Raw genomic sequence first — 15011 nt, 5'->3', positions numbered from 1 at the left:
GCCCGAGCCCGAGCCCGAGCCCGACCCGACCCGAATTTCGGGTCGGGTCGGGTATAAAATGTCAATCATTACGTTCGGGTCGGGTCGGGCCGGGCTTCTCTCTCGCTGACTTTTTTTTTTTTTTTTTTATATTCACATTTATTTGCATTATTCTATTTAAATGTCTATTATCCACCCCGTCATTGCTCTTCTTTGTCTCTCTGCGCGCTCTCTCTCTCTGCGCGCTCTCTTTCTCTCCCTCTCCCCGTCTCTCTCTCTGCGCTCTCTCTCTCTCCCTCTCCCCGTCTCTCTCTCTGCGCTCTCTCTCTCTCTCTCTCTCTCTCTCTCTCTCTCTCTTAAAGTGCCGCGCTAGATTCTTAAGGACGTACTCTGAGTCCTCACAAATAAAATATGAAATTTCGGGTTTGGTTCGGGCTCGGGCCTGCAAATCAAGTTAATTGCTCGGGTTCGGGCCGGGTCGGGCTTTAATCCCGCGGGCCTGGGTCGGGTCGGGCTGGATTTTTTAGGCCCGATCTTACCTCTACTCTGTGCGCCCCCACGGGCTTCCGTACACAGCGTTGCAGTAAGCTTGAAAAAGGACGCGTCACGACTCTACTGTGAAGAGGGGCAGGAGCTATGAAGGAGCATCCAGTCCCATCTTCAATGATGGCAGGAGTTTGGGCTCATTTTGGGTTTTGTTATCTCCCTGGGAGACAGCAGCTCGACAATGACAACAAACATTCTGTTTGCAAGGTTTCCAAAACTAAAGTGAAATACTTTTGAAACACTACAAATGCCTGGGTACACATAGCACGTCACCACCCAGAGTTAAAAGGAGCGACAGCGGAACAGCCACCTCCAGCAGCCAGCCAACGTACATTACACCAAATTCTCAACAAGCTCCCAGCCAACTCTGAACGGGCCAGAAAAAAAAACGAAATCCATCGGCTGTTTTATGTCGAAGGACCTGCGTCCCTACAGCATCGTCGAGAACGCAGGCTTTAGATTCCTGATCAAGACTATTGAGCCAAAGTATGTCATACCATCATGTCAGCTTGTTACAGAGCAAGCAGTACCTGAGCTTTACAATGATACAAAGGCAAAAGTGGCGGAAGCCCTGGCCAAAGCAACCAGAGTAACTCTGACCTGTGATGCCTGGACATCCAGAGCGACCCAGGCTTTCGTTACATTCACCTCTCATTTTATCATGGATGCCTGGCAGCTTGGGTCTCGTGTTTTACAAACGAGGGTGATGCATGAAAGCCACACGGCTGTGAACATGAATTAGTTGTTTCACTCTGTCACCGAGGAATGGAAGCTAACGTTAGCTTGGCTAATTTGGTGATTGTCACAACAATATGCTTGCTGCGGCACAGATGGACAATTTGACACACAGCAAGTGTTTCGCACATACTCTAAACCTCGCCGCTCAGCAAGCTCTGAAGTGTCGGTGTCGTGGCTGCTTGGGAGGATTAGGCGAAGGTGCAGGTGCATGAAGGTGCATATAGCTTTCATTTTCATTTCATTTTATTTAAAAAGGGACAGAGTACAGCTCACACATAAATGTAAGCATTTGATGCACCACACCAGATTGCATCTTCAAGTTAATTTGCATCTAGTCCCTTAGCAGACTTTTAAGGCAAAAAGAGGTGATACCAGGCGAGGCTGAGTACAATCCTGAGAAGGATCCAGAGTCAGATCCCGAAGAAGGCCCTGCTTCTAAAAAATAATGTGCGCTGTTTAATCTGTTGGGCAAGACATTTACTGAGGTAAGAGTTGCACCTAAATCTGCCAGCACCAGAGCTGAGGAGGAGCTGAATAAGTACCTGGTGGCTGATCCACTGTCTCTCTCAGAAGACCCCCTTCATTGGTGGAGGGACCATGAGACAGCTTTCCCTCTACAAGCCAAATTAGCTAAACACTACCTATGCATCCCTGGTACTAGTGTTGCAGCGAAAAGAGTATTCTCCACCGCTGAATATATTGTGACAGCACAGCGAAGCAATTTCAGTCCAGAACACGTAGATCAGCTTCTTTTTCTGCAAAAGAACCTAGATGTTCCTGATGGACAGTAATCCCACATGGACAATTATGGACTGTGTAATCCTACACACCAAGCCCAAGATGTGTCCACCCTTGTTACGTGATTTGTTGAGAAATCACACAAAATAGCAGTTAAAGTTTGCAGTGTTATTTGTACAATATTGTTTTTGAAATATCGGAGAAAACACCAGTTTCAATGTTGTGTATTCTGAAATGGGCACCTTTTATGAGAGAGAAAGGCAGCCAGCCTAATTTGTTTATTATTTGTTCAGCATGAATAAATGTTACCTTTTGTCTTAAGTTTCCTTTGTTATGTGTGATAACATCACTGGAATCAGTTTATTTAAAAGTCACATTATCTTATACAAACTGTATTGTTTTTATATAATAATAATAATAATAATAATAATAATAATAATAATAATTTGCCTTCACACACTATGCATTGTATCAATTTTTTAATCGAGAATCGGTTGAATCGAGAATCAGTTGAATCAAGAATCGATTTTGAATTGTGACCCTTAGGATCGAAATCGGATCGAATCATTGAGTGTGTAAAAGGTTTTACATGCTCTGCTCCTGTCTGCTCCAGTCTTCTACAAACCTTTCAAAATCCAGGTGGATGCAAGCGACATTGGTGCTGGGGCCGTGCTCCTGAAAGAAGGGGAGGGGGGAGTTGACCATCCGGTGTGCTATTTTTCACGTAAGTTTAACTGTCATCAGCTGAATTATTCAGTAATTGAAAAGGAGACTCTAGCCTTGATTTGGTCCTTGAAAAAGCAGTACAACAGCTCCCTCAATGACAGCGACAATCTTGCTAGCACCAAAGCCCAGCTGAACACCTGGCTCGAGGCTGCGTGGTTGACTCTGCCGTCTGTGTGTGAATGTGTGTATGAATGGGTGAATGTCAGTCAACACTGTAAAGCACTTTGGATAAAAGCGCTATATAAATGAGGACCATTTACCATGTCCCAAGTGGAAGGAATGGAAAGACTGTGCAGCCAGTTGCAGAAATGATTTGCAGCCCCCCCATCCTTCAGTACAATTAACCTGTACAGCAAGACCTCCAAGCTTCCTCTGCCAGTCTCATCGGTGGTGGAGGAGTTTAAAGCTACCAAGGAAAGGGCAGTTAGTACACTCCTTTCGTCTGGGGATGGGAAAGTAAGACACACAAGCAAGACCATCAAATGCGGCAGAAAGTGGAAGCCCCAACAAGCCGTAAGGGAAGCGGAATCTCACTGGAAACACCAGGAAATCATGGGTGTGGTATGTAAGGGACAACTGGGCCTGGGTCATTACAGCGAGAAGAGGTGGAGCAGGGCTAATGCCAGAGCCAGAAGAGGTCTTGTGGTGCAAAGAGTCCGAGAGGCAGTAGAGGAGGAGCACCAGGTCAAAGCCATTGGACTTGCCCCCCAGAGCCGATGGACGCAATGAGACCAGGAGCGACCACTATTTTGGAAGGAGTTGTGGCAGACCGACTAAGGGAAGTTGGGCTTTTTCTTGCACTCTGTGGCTGGCCTGCTGCCAACCCCAAGAAACCTGAAGATCTGGGGCAGAGAGGAAGACCCATTTTGCAAGCAGTGTGGCGCAGCTTCATGCACACTGAACCATATCCGGACCGGCTGTCCAAAGGCATTGGCAGAAGGGCGCTATAAATGGAGGCATTACAAGGTCCTTACAGAAATTGTTGAGTGTGGACCTGAAGAGAAAACTTGTCTTCCCACAGGATGGGGCAGTGACCTCCCTTCGACCAGATATGGTCTTGCTATCCAGGAGCACATAAACAATCATTGTTTCTGAGCTCACGGTACCCTGGGAAGAGAGGCTGGCCACATCCCACCAACTGAAGAAAGCCAAATACCTGGACCTAGTCGACAAAGCTGTGTTAAAGGGGCGGCATGCAACCAGCTATCCCATTGAAGTTGGCTGCAGTGGGTTCCCAGCAAAATCGGTGAACTAGGCTACTTCCTGCTCAAAGGATGCTCAAAGGAATTCCATTTTGGAAGAAGATCTGCATCATTGTAGTTAGCGTAGTTCCTTGTTGTAGCTTGTGGTAAAGCATCTTTGATGTTTACTTCACCCTATATATATAGTCACCTCTGACTGGACATAAACACCCCTCTGTATGGCTGTGTGTGTGTGTGTTTGTGTGTGTGTGTGTGTGTGTTCAAAGGCAGCTGAGGTGAAGACAGATAGGGAGCAGAACCGAGCCACTCAAAGTCTTTCATCGCTCATCAACATATTAATTCATCCTCACTCAGTCCACAGCTCCGCAACAAGAGACTTCCAGATGAATATTAATTGGGATTGTGCTGGATAGACATTCTCCTTACCCACTAACTCGCTACATGGCTGAGCCTGATTAAAGCCAATCATTTACATAATTAACATATGGTTCTGGCCCTTCCTTTCATGTGCTGTTCACCCTGCCTCTCTCTTTCTCTCTCTCTCTCTCACACACACACACACACACACACACACTTACTTATGTCCTCTTTGGGGGTGCACATTTCAACACCACTTTCTGAATGGTTTAGAGAGATGCTGGCAAGTAGAATATTTTACTGGGAGTCTCCAGATTATGAAAATCACTTGAGATTTTAGTTTTAAACATATTTTGCCCATACAGAATTTTGTGAGCTGTTGCTTAATTAACACACACCTGTCGGCCAATCAGAAATGAGTACTCACCCAGACCATAGAATAATGCAGATTAAGAGGTTGACTGAACATGTCGTAGTTGCACCACAACCAAATTCTGCATGAAATAATAATTCACCAAACAGACTTGCGTTTGCTGTTGACTTGTGTATTAGTAACATTGCATGAACATCATCATGTACACACCACACAGCTCAAATGGAATTTCCTTGAAAATTACAGGTCGCCACAAACTTGGCTAGCTTTCAAATGAATGCATCTGGACAGCAGTCAGTTAACATAGACTAGAGAATGTTCAGAGAAACAATTTCTTGGGCTCGCTCACAACATGATAATAGCATGTGGTGCTCCAAACTACAACCTTTTGTGCGCAAACAAATTTAAGATTAGCCTCTAAAAGAAGTTAACATATGTGACCAGCCACTGCAAAACCAGGGACAAGTCGACCTCGGGTCATTTTGAGTTATTCATAGATTCTGAAAGTGTAGTTTCTAAGCTTTCCAATGATGTCTAACACATGGAATCTGATAATATTTGACGAAGTTGTGGCCATTTGAATGTATGCTTCTCTGAAAACCGTTCACTGAGAAACCTGGCCAGAAAGGAAACACAATGGTGCTCATTTGCATCTATTCAATTCAATTCAATTCAATTTTATTTTATTTATAGTGTCAAATCACAACAGAAGTCATCTCAGGACACTTAACACATTGAGCAGGACTAGAATACGCTCAAAATTTCAAGAGTCAACACAATTTCAAATTCCCAACATCACCCAGGGGCAAGCGTTACAGTGAATCAGATAAGCCCTCCCCCCTACAGATGTCACTCAGTGATATCTGGTATCTGTTAGCCGGCAGGCACCGTCTAAGTAGCTAGTGCTAATGATTTAGCAACTAGCCTATTGTCCTCAGGTAGGCTAGTTGCTAAACTATTAGCATCACAGTCAATTCAAGCAATGCCAACAGGCCCCTTTGCTCCTTACTGTTAAATCGGATGCCCACATTACGAGCCAAAAACCTCCCATTACAGCTTAGTTTCGATGTGCATATACTTTTAAAACGACAGTACTGAGCTAGCTTAGCTAGCTAAGCAAAGTAGATAACTTGGATGTTAACGGAAACTCACCCCATAAGAAACTGAAAAGTATTCCTGAAAAGAATTCCTGCAGACTTTGTTGGCTCCGATGAAATAAGAGGTCCGGGCGTACTTTCTTTTCGTCTGCAGCTTTTTGGTGGATGCAGTCATCTCCGACGTAACTACTGTATGTCCGTTTGCTCTCTTTCAGCAGCTAAAGAATCCATCCGTATGCTGTACATAAGCTCTTGAGAAAGTTTGTCGCTACATGCATGTCTTTCAAGGAGAGAGTTCTCCTTTCTTCTTCCATAGCATTTGCAGTCAAAGTTATGGATTTCCTCCATTTCACTGTCTTTATCCCGTTGAAAATATAACCATAGATGTAGCCTCTGATATATTACGCTCCAGCTGATGCGCTGCAAGGGACACAGGCGATGAATAAGTAGCCATGTGTTTCGCTTCTAACATGCAGCTGATTTGCCGAAAAAATAACAACAGCGCGTGAATGGCCAACGGTGATCAGTGTGGAAATTAACTGCATTGCCGTACACGGCCCTGCAGAGACACAGACAATGCAGATTTTTTTCGAAACTACAAATACCAAATGTATACTTTTAAGGCAACTAATACTGTTATCTGAAACATGGAGTGGCTTCTTCATGATCTCAACTTGCATATTCTGCAAAAAAACGAAAATCACTATGTTACGGCCGCATACTTTCACCTAGAAACTCCATTTAAACTTTAAAATGGAGACACGAGTGGTGTGCTCTGATTGGTGGACAGGAATGTACTAAAAACTACATTGAGTAATGGGAAATGTAGTTTTTTTAGTCAAACGTCTTCTGCTCAGTCATACTTTCACCTAGAAACTCCATTTAAACTTTAAAATGGAGACACGAATGGTGGGCTCTGATTGGTGGACAGGAATGAGCAGTCAGTGGGAAATGTAGTTTTTTTAGTCAAACATCTTCAGCTCAGCCATACTTTCACCTAGAAACCCCATTTAAACTTTAAAATGGAGACACGAGTGGTGGGCTCTGATTGGTGGACAGGAAGGAGCAGTCGGTGGGAAATGTAGTTTTTTTAGTCAAACGTCTTCTGCTCAGTCATACTTTCACCTAGAAACTCCATTTAAACTTTAAAATGGAGACACGAGTGGTGTGCTCTGATTGGTGGACAGTTTTTGAAGTACATCACAATACTCAAAACGGACTACTCTGACAGCTCAGTCAGCAAGCAGTCTCTGTATTTGCCTCTAAAACAACTCCGTCTCGTTTGAAATCTCGAAGAATCTCATCGTAATGTATATACACTCCGGCAGTAGCCCCCGTGGCCCTTTCAAAATTTCCCGGCGGGGGAATTTTCTAGTTGATACTACTCTCTATAATTTGGTACAATTATTTAATTAAAATCTTTTGCAGAAATAAGTTAAATTGTTCCTGAATTTCCTGTATATGAGAGATGAGCAATTGCTACATTGCTGTCTGTTTTGGCTGGTGTCATTTTCCCTCATCTTGCGATGGAGAATGGGTTGGACTTGGGGACTTCTGCCATCCACTGATGAATAGGATTATTATTATTATGTAAACACACTGCACTGCTTCAGATTTATAGAACGTTGTATTTTAAAGTGTTTGAGGGGGTTTAGCTCAGGAGGTAGAGCGTTTGGCTGGCAACCGCAAGATTGCCGGTTCGATCCCCGGTTCCTCATAGCTGAGTGCCTGGTGTCCCTGAGCAAGATACCTCACCCCAATTGCTCCTGACGAAATACAGGGGCTGCACGGTGGTGTAGTGGGTAGCACTCTCGCCTCACAGCAAGAGGGTCCCGGGTTCGATTCCCGGGTTCCTTCTGTGTGGGGTTTGCATGTTCTACCCGTGTAAGCGTGGGTTATCTCTGAGTTCTCTGGCTTCCTCCCACAGTCCAAAGACATGCAGGATGGGGATAGGTTAAATTGCCCGTAGGTGTGAATGTGAGTGTGAATAGTTGTCTGTCTCTACATGTCTCAGCCCTGCGATAGACTGGCGACCTGTCCAGGGTGTGCCCTGCCTTCGCCCAATGATTGCTTACAGGATAGACAATGGATGGATGGATGGAATTGCCAAATACAGCATAAACATTACCTTACTGTTAAAGAGTACTGATGATGCATTTCTCATGAGGCAATAACCATGGGTTGCCCCAGCATCTGAACTAAAGTTGGCTGGTCTCCTTCAGTTTCTTGAAGATTGAGAACTTGAGACATTGTTGCTATGTGCTTCCGGAGCCTTGTTGAGGTTAAGACCTTGGGATGTTTGGCACCACTCTCCCTTGCAAATGTTTGAATGCATTCTCGCCCTCTGTAAGCTGATGATGCTCCTGGTCTAGCAAACATATAGATGTTCTCTTTGGAGACTCCACACAACTCACGAGTGTCAGCTAGAAGCTCCATAGCTGACACTAATGATGGTTTTAGCAGCACAGGGACTCCTTCCCATGTTCTCATTGAGTTTTGACTTTCTCCTTGCTTTGAAAGTGGCCAACTCCATTCTTGACACCTCTCCTTCTCTTCTTCAGTTGAAAATGATGTGAAGTGTCACTTTAGCAAGTGTTGCATAGTTCTTTGCAGAGGGACACAGTCTCAGCATTCTTTCAGCAACAACTTCAAGTCCAAAAGTTTGACATCTTCAGTGAGAGGTATAATCTGTGGTGCATTCCACTTTGACTCTCTCAGAGAGGTTGTTGCTCCTCTGGTAATCAATCCCTTCCATATGAATTGTTTAATGGTCTTGAATTCTCGAGTCAACTGTGGACAAATTATCACTCTCTACTTTTGAGGGCTAAGGAATGTGTGCAGAATGTGTAATTCTCTGGATTGTACCCAGCCAACTCTTTCACTGTAGATATCACACAATTGAAGTTTGCAGGATAGATGAGTTCCTCTGCCTTCCAGATGGGAGTATTCTTCTTAGCCACAAGTAATAGTCGCCCAAGTTCTCAGAATGACTACAAAATAACCCCAGAAACAAAAACAACAAAACCCCACAGTCATGACAAAAAAGGACAAAAAGATAAAAGCATTCCATTAAGTACAAATTACTCAGCAAAAAAAGTTCATTCACATGCAATTTTGACCTTATATTAAATAACATAATAAATAATAAACACTGTTATGATTGAAAAATATACTGATGTTTTGAGGATGTGATTTATGACAAATTCCACTCACTATAATGATCAAGGATTAATCAACTTCACTCTTTTTCAGGGATAATAAATTGGTAAATTAACAAACTATATGAGGTGTATTTTTGAAGAGCATCATGAAAATGATTGGATTAATGATGGTTTACTTAATGATGCCAAATAATAATAGCGATATTATCCACACTGAATATACTTGTACAATTGAAAAGTAAATAATGGGCTATTGTTCAAATGCATCAAGCAATGCAGTGTTACCTGTGTTTTTGTTGCTGGCTCTCCATCTTCCAACGGATCACTGGTTATCGTTGATTCATCCGGGGACGAGGTATCTGATGAGGCTAGTGACTACAAAGACGAATCCAACGTATTATGTGCAATATTCAAATTTAATTTGCATTTAAAAAAACATGCCAAATAATTGCCCCGTTATCACTGCTTGATGTACACAGTAGCTTCCCTTTTAAAACTTGTTTGAAGTTGTAGACATACCTGAATATCATCATGCAATGGGGATTGCGAAGTTAGCTAAGAGAGGAAAGGAAAGAAAGGCATGTCAAAAGCTGAGAAAGTGATAAAAGGAAACAAGATAGTTGACTCCAGCACAAAAACAAAATAAAATTAGACAAATGGTCATTTGGCATAGAAATGTAGACTACTCATCATTGCCTTTCTAATGTCTAAAAGTTAGCAAGATAACAAAATTTCAGGACAAATGGACTTTTGCAGTAAAAGTCCAAGTGCATACAGATGAAATATAATAGGCCAAAAGTTTTTCTCTGGGTTCATGGGAATTATTCAGAGGGCCATATACGCCCCACTGGCCGTCAGTTGAAGAACCCTGCTTTGACTGCTGCATTGAATAACAAGTAATAAAAAAAACACAATCACGCAATCAAGCTCCTAGTAATGAACGAAAAGAGGTTGGGAACAGAGAGTAATTTCTGCAAGATGTTCAAGTATATTACTCACTAGTATATCCAGTTGTGCCAATTGTTGAACCAGTTGTGCACGCTTAAACAAATTAATTGTATGCTGTCTTTCTTTAGCATTTCGCTTCTCTTCTGTAATTTTGTGACGATTGAAGCATTTCTCATGGTGCTGTCTATATTTGGCCATTTGAGACTGTAATGACAGCAATTTAATAAATAACTGATTGTTTCAAAGACAGTTTGTGAATACAACTACAAATTATAACACTTCACAGCCAAAAATGAGCAATAGTGATCACATTTAAAGATGAAAATGGGCTCTTGCTGTATCTGCTGCTGGATTGCTGCTGTTTATGTTGATCTCATCATACACCTGAGATGCATCCACAGGACTAGATGACAGCTAGAAAAAAAAAGTAATTGAAATTGTGTGTGCGGCCCACATGATTTTTGTTTAATGTTAACACCAACACCAACTGATGTCATTCAGTTGTTATCCTAGGGAAAAGCAAACATTAGCTACATACTAACACCAACCGTTAATGCTGAAGAATCGTGGTGTTTATGGTGGCAAGGATTGGCTAAATTGATCATACAAAATTATATTGTGTTAATGTCGTCACAGTGAGACAAAACCTCATGGTTTTTTTCCCCAAGTGTTTTTCAGATTAAACGGGAGGGCACACTGAACTGGAGACTTCAGAGACTAGTGTGATGACCCCGTGACCACCTACCAGAGGTTTGTCCCTGACATCAAGTGTCAGTTGCTCGCTGACATCAGGTGCCATTTTCTGCTGGAAAAGGAAACCGGATAAAATAAATATATGATCAACCTCCTTGATACAGCTCAATCTCAAGACACATTGAGATAAAGGTGCTGCATGACCCCATTGAGGCATGAATAGCTTGTGTGTGTGTGTGTTTGGAACAACCACAAAAGTAATAGTATAGTAATAATAATAATAATCTTTACATAAGGAGCACTTTTCTAAATCCATGTCAGAAAGTGGTTCATGAAGGCATCAACATAAAAGTCATAAAATCATCGAATCAAGTTTCAAAAGAAAAAAGAAAATATAGTGTGTAAAAAACAATACATGTCAAGAAAATAAAAAACAGTTCAAAGGAAATTAAAACTTAAGTAAAATCAGGAACGAAAGTTACGACTGTAACTACGGTTCTATGAATCCTGGATGACCGCCAGAGGCAGTGCTTAACACTGGATATCTTCTGTCTCGCGCATACGCAGGTCGAGTATTAATATCAACAAAGTCACCCGTGACCTCGGATGACCCCCGGCTCAGGTATAAGTTCCGGTGTCATCCGCGAGATCGCTTCCTACAGAATCTTCTTGCGGCTCACGAGATTCTGAGTGACCTGGATTTCTGGCGGTCATCCAGGATTCATAGAACCGTAGTTACAGTCGTAACTTTCGTTCTATTTCATCCTTACCGACCGCCAGAGGCAGTGCTTAACACTGGATGACTCATACCAACAGAGTCACAAGGAATCCGGAATACCCACCTATACGGGATGAGGTGGAGGGAGTCCGGCGGAGAACCACGCCCAATGGATGGGGGGTAGCCACATTCACGCTGTAATATCTGGAGAATGTGCTTGGTGATGCCCATGAGGCTGCAGCACATATGAGCTCCAAGGGCACTCCTCTCAGGACAGCCCATGATGTGGACACTCCTAGTAGAGTGGCATTTTACTCCAGATGGTAAAGAGAGGCCACTCGCCCCATATGCCGAGGCTATGACGTCAACAATCCAGTGGGACAGGCGCTATCTGGACAGAGCACGACCCCTCCTGGGTCCACCGTGACTGACAAAGAGCTGGTCGGACAGCCTTATGCCTGCAGTAGCGTCTACGTAGGCTCTAAGGGCCCGTACCGGGCACAACAGCTCAGGGTTATCACCCCCCTCCCCTAATGGGGGTTCAGACCATGCCAGTTGTATAGGCTGGTTGAGGTGCGAGCACGCCAGCACCTTAGGAAGAAAAGCCGTGTTCGGCCACAAGGTAACGCCAGAGCCATCCGAGTTCCATCTCAGGCATGAATTGCTCACGGACAGGGCGTGCAGCTCACCTACACGTTTTGCTGAAGTGATGGCAAGGAGAAACGCAGTTTTGGCAGACAGCCACCTCAGCTCTGCCTGTGCCAAGGGTTCAAAGGGTGGTGAGCATAGGGTGTCCAAGGGCAGGTCCCATGCAGGAGCTCTAGGGGCGCTAGGAGGGTACAATCTCAGCGCCCCTTTCAAGAAGAGGGACACCAGCCTGTGGCTCCCCACTGTGTCATTGTCGACTCTGAAGTGCTGCGATGAAATAACAGGCCGATCACTGTCTAGGAGCGATTGCAGAAACTTAAGGATGGTAGGCACGGAGCAGTGCACTGGATCAACGTTCACCACTGAACACCAGTTGGAAAATAGTTTCCACCTGTTCTGATACTGCGGGCGGGTAGAAGGTGCTCTAGCAATAGTTCTCCTGACGGGTTCTATGCGATCGCTCAGCAGCGGGTTGGGCCCTGCAGCGGCCAAACCCACAACCGAAGGCGGCCAGGGTTGGGATGCCAAATCCGACCCCCCAGCTGGGACAAGAGGTCTGTCCTCTCTGGAAGGCGCCAGGGTGTCCCGCAGCAGAGTTTGTGCAGTAGGGGAAACCAGGTCCTGGCAGGCCAGAAGGGGGCCACCAGGAGCAGGCTGTGCCCCTGGTGAAGCACCCTGAGAAGCGTTTGGAGGATCAGGGGAAGTGGCGGGAAGGCATAGAGAAGGCTGTCTGGCCATGCGTGGGCCAGAGCATCCTGACCCAGAGGGCTGGTCATCTCCATTAAGGAGAACCAGAGTGGGCAGTGGGCTGACTCTTCCGAGGCAAAGAGGTCCACCTCTGCTCTGCCGAAGAGACCCCAAATGTTGTGCACCACCTCTGGGTGGAGCCGCCACTCTCCTGGTGGAGGCCTGTGACGGGAGAGAAAGTCTGCGACCTGATTCCGATCCCCCGGTAAATACGCCGCCCGTAGGCTGGTCAGGCGAGGGGCTGCCCACGTTAGGAGAGCCTGGGACACCTGCAGTAGCCGTGTGGACCTGGTGCCCCCTTGATGGTTTATGTGGAAGACCGTCGCAGTGTTGTCCGACCGGACAAGCACGTTTGCCTTTCAGATATGGCAGGAAGTGCTTGAGTGCTAGGTGCACGGCCCGTAGCTCGAGCACATTGACATGCTCTGTGCCGTCCCAAGCAGACCATTGCCCCTGAACCGCCCTGTTCTGCCACACCGCACCCCATCCGGAGAGGCAGGCATCCGTCGCGACGAGTTCGCGACGAAATGGAACAGAGCCCATGGGCACACCTCTCGTCAGGTATGACTCCTCCCTCCATGGCAATAGGATATCAATATAGCTCAATATAGAGAGCTCTTCTCCAAGTGCACCCTCAGACCGAGCTGAGACACGTGAAAGAGAAGGCGAGCCGTGTCCTCTGCGGCCTGAAGCCGGGTCGGGGCACAAATTAGCCAATCGTCCAGGTATGGTAGGATCTTCAAGCCCTGCGACTGCAGAGGCGAGAGAGCTGCCTCGACGCACCTGGTGAATACCCGTGGGGAGAGGGAGAGCCCAAACGGGAGCACCCTGAACTGAAAATGACGGCCTTGGAAAGCAAAACGAAGAAACTTCCTGTGATGAGGCACAATAGGAACATGAAAGTAGGCGTCCTTCAAGTCGACTGAGGTGAACCAGTCTCCTTCGGCGACGGCATGAAGGACATCTGCTGTGCGCAGCATGTGGAATGGCAAGACTTTTAAAAACTTGTTGAGGCCCCTTAGATCGAGGACTGGCTGCAGCCCGCCGCATTTCTTTGTGACCAGGAAGTAAGTCGAGTAGAACCCCCCGGGCTGAAGCCGGGGATCCACTGGCTCGATTGCCCCCTTGGTCAGGAGGGCGGATAACTCCCGATCTAGGGCTAGGTTTTTTGCCGGGTCGTGGATGACGGTCACCTTGACCCGGCCAAAGGCAGGGGGCCGGCGTCGGAACTGAAGTGTGTAACCCTGGGCTAGGGTGGAAACCCAGGGATCCAGAGTTTGCGCTGCCCAGCAGTCCAGCTGCTGCTGGGAGAAATGTCCGACAGCCGGCCCTGAAACTTCAATTCCTGCCCCCCCGGCCTTTAGGGGCCTTGGGGGGGCGACGGTTATGCACCGTGGCCCGAGGTTGTCCGGAGGTAAAGTGGGCAAGCTCCTGATGGCAGCGGACAGGCCTCTCGGCAGATTGCAGAGGCCCATAGTAGCCCCTGGGGTGAGACGGTGGCCGGGGGTCGCCCCTTGGGGCAGATGCCGAGCCCCCAGCCCTGCCGGAGGGGGGGGGGCATGCCCCTGCTAAGACCCGAGAACTGCTGCCTGGTACGATCAGCCTGGACCGTCCGCTCGAGTGCCTGCAGAGCGGCTGCGCCGAACAATTCCCCTGGTTCCACTGGAAACTTGCGAAAGGTCCTCCTACAGGTTTCGGACAAGGGGGGACACACCCCTTCGCATAAGCTAGCGCCGAGGCACACTTCAGGGCAGCCAGATCGAGAGCACTCCGCTAACCGTGAACACAGGACCCGAAAAACGGTGATCAATACTACCGAGAGAGGGGAGCGAGGACACCCACCTTCACTGATATGGCAGTTATCGATCTAAAGCTAGCGCGGGGCACGCGCTCCTGCTAGCGTCCTTTCAGGGCAGCCAGAGCGAGAGCACTCCGCTAACCGTGAACGCAGGACGTGTCACTTATGAAATAAATGCCAGTGAGAGGAGAGCAGACAATACTCTCCGTCTTCTCCACATTAAGTTAGCTTGCTTCATTAGCGAAACACGCCATGAAATAAGCCGAAAAACGATACGGGCAAGGAGAGGGGAGCGAGGGCACTCACTTCACTGACGCCATATCAGCATTTCCTAGCTCCCGCTAGCATAACACAACACCATAAACCAATCGACCTTACCGGCTGGTGGAGATAGTGATGAGTGATGAGCGGAGGATCCGTCCGTCCCGGCAGAGGCCGAACGGCCTGTACTCACCGATCCTCCTATAAGGGTGGCTTGTCGCAGCCTCTGGAGGGCGAAGAATACGCAACTCCGATCTAGAGACCACGAGGCTACGAGCCGA

General features: G+C 46.5%; 1 protein-coding gene and 1 long non-coding RNA gene across 3 annotated transcripts in view; one reads left to right on the top strand and one right to left on the bottom strand.

Annotated features, from left to right (window-relative positions):
- Positions 1-15011, top strand: part of rbfox1 (RNA binding fox-1 homolog 1) — a 238237-nt gene that overhangs the window by 28633 nt on the left and 194593 nt on the right. The gene's annotated exons all lie outside the window — the stretch shown is intronic.
- On the bottom strand, positions 9197-10035 carry LOC311030490. The gene is made up of 3 exons (XR_014598995.1): positions 9917-10035; positions 9437-9472; positions 9197-9292 (listed from the first exon to the last, which is right to left on the bottom strand). It is a non-coding gene; the product is annotated as an uncharacterized lncRNA (long non-coding RNA).

Source organism: Eutrigla gurnardus, assembly GCF_963514095.1.
Source record: "Eutrigla gurnardus genome assembly, chromosome: 20".
Classification (NCBI taxonomy): Eukaryota; Metazoa; Chordata; class Actinopteri; order Perciformes; family Triglidae; genus Eutrigla; species Eutrigla gurnardus.
Note: the sequence above shows the minus strand (reverse complement) of the source record. Positions and strands in the feature narration are given on the sequence as shown.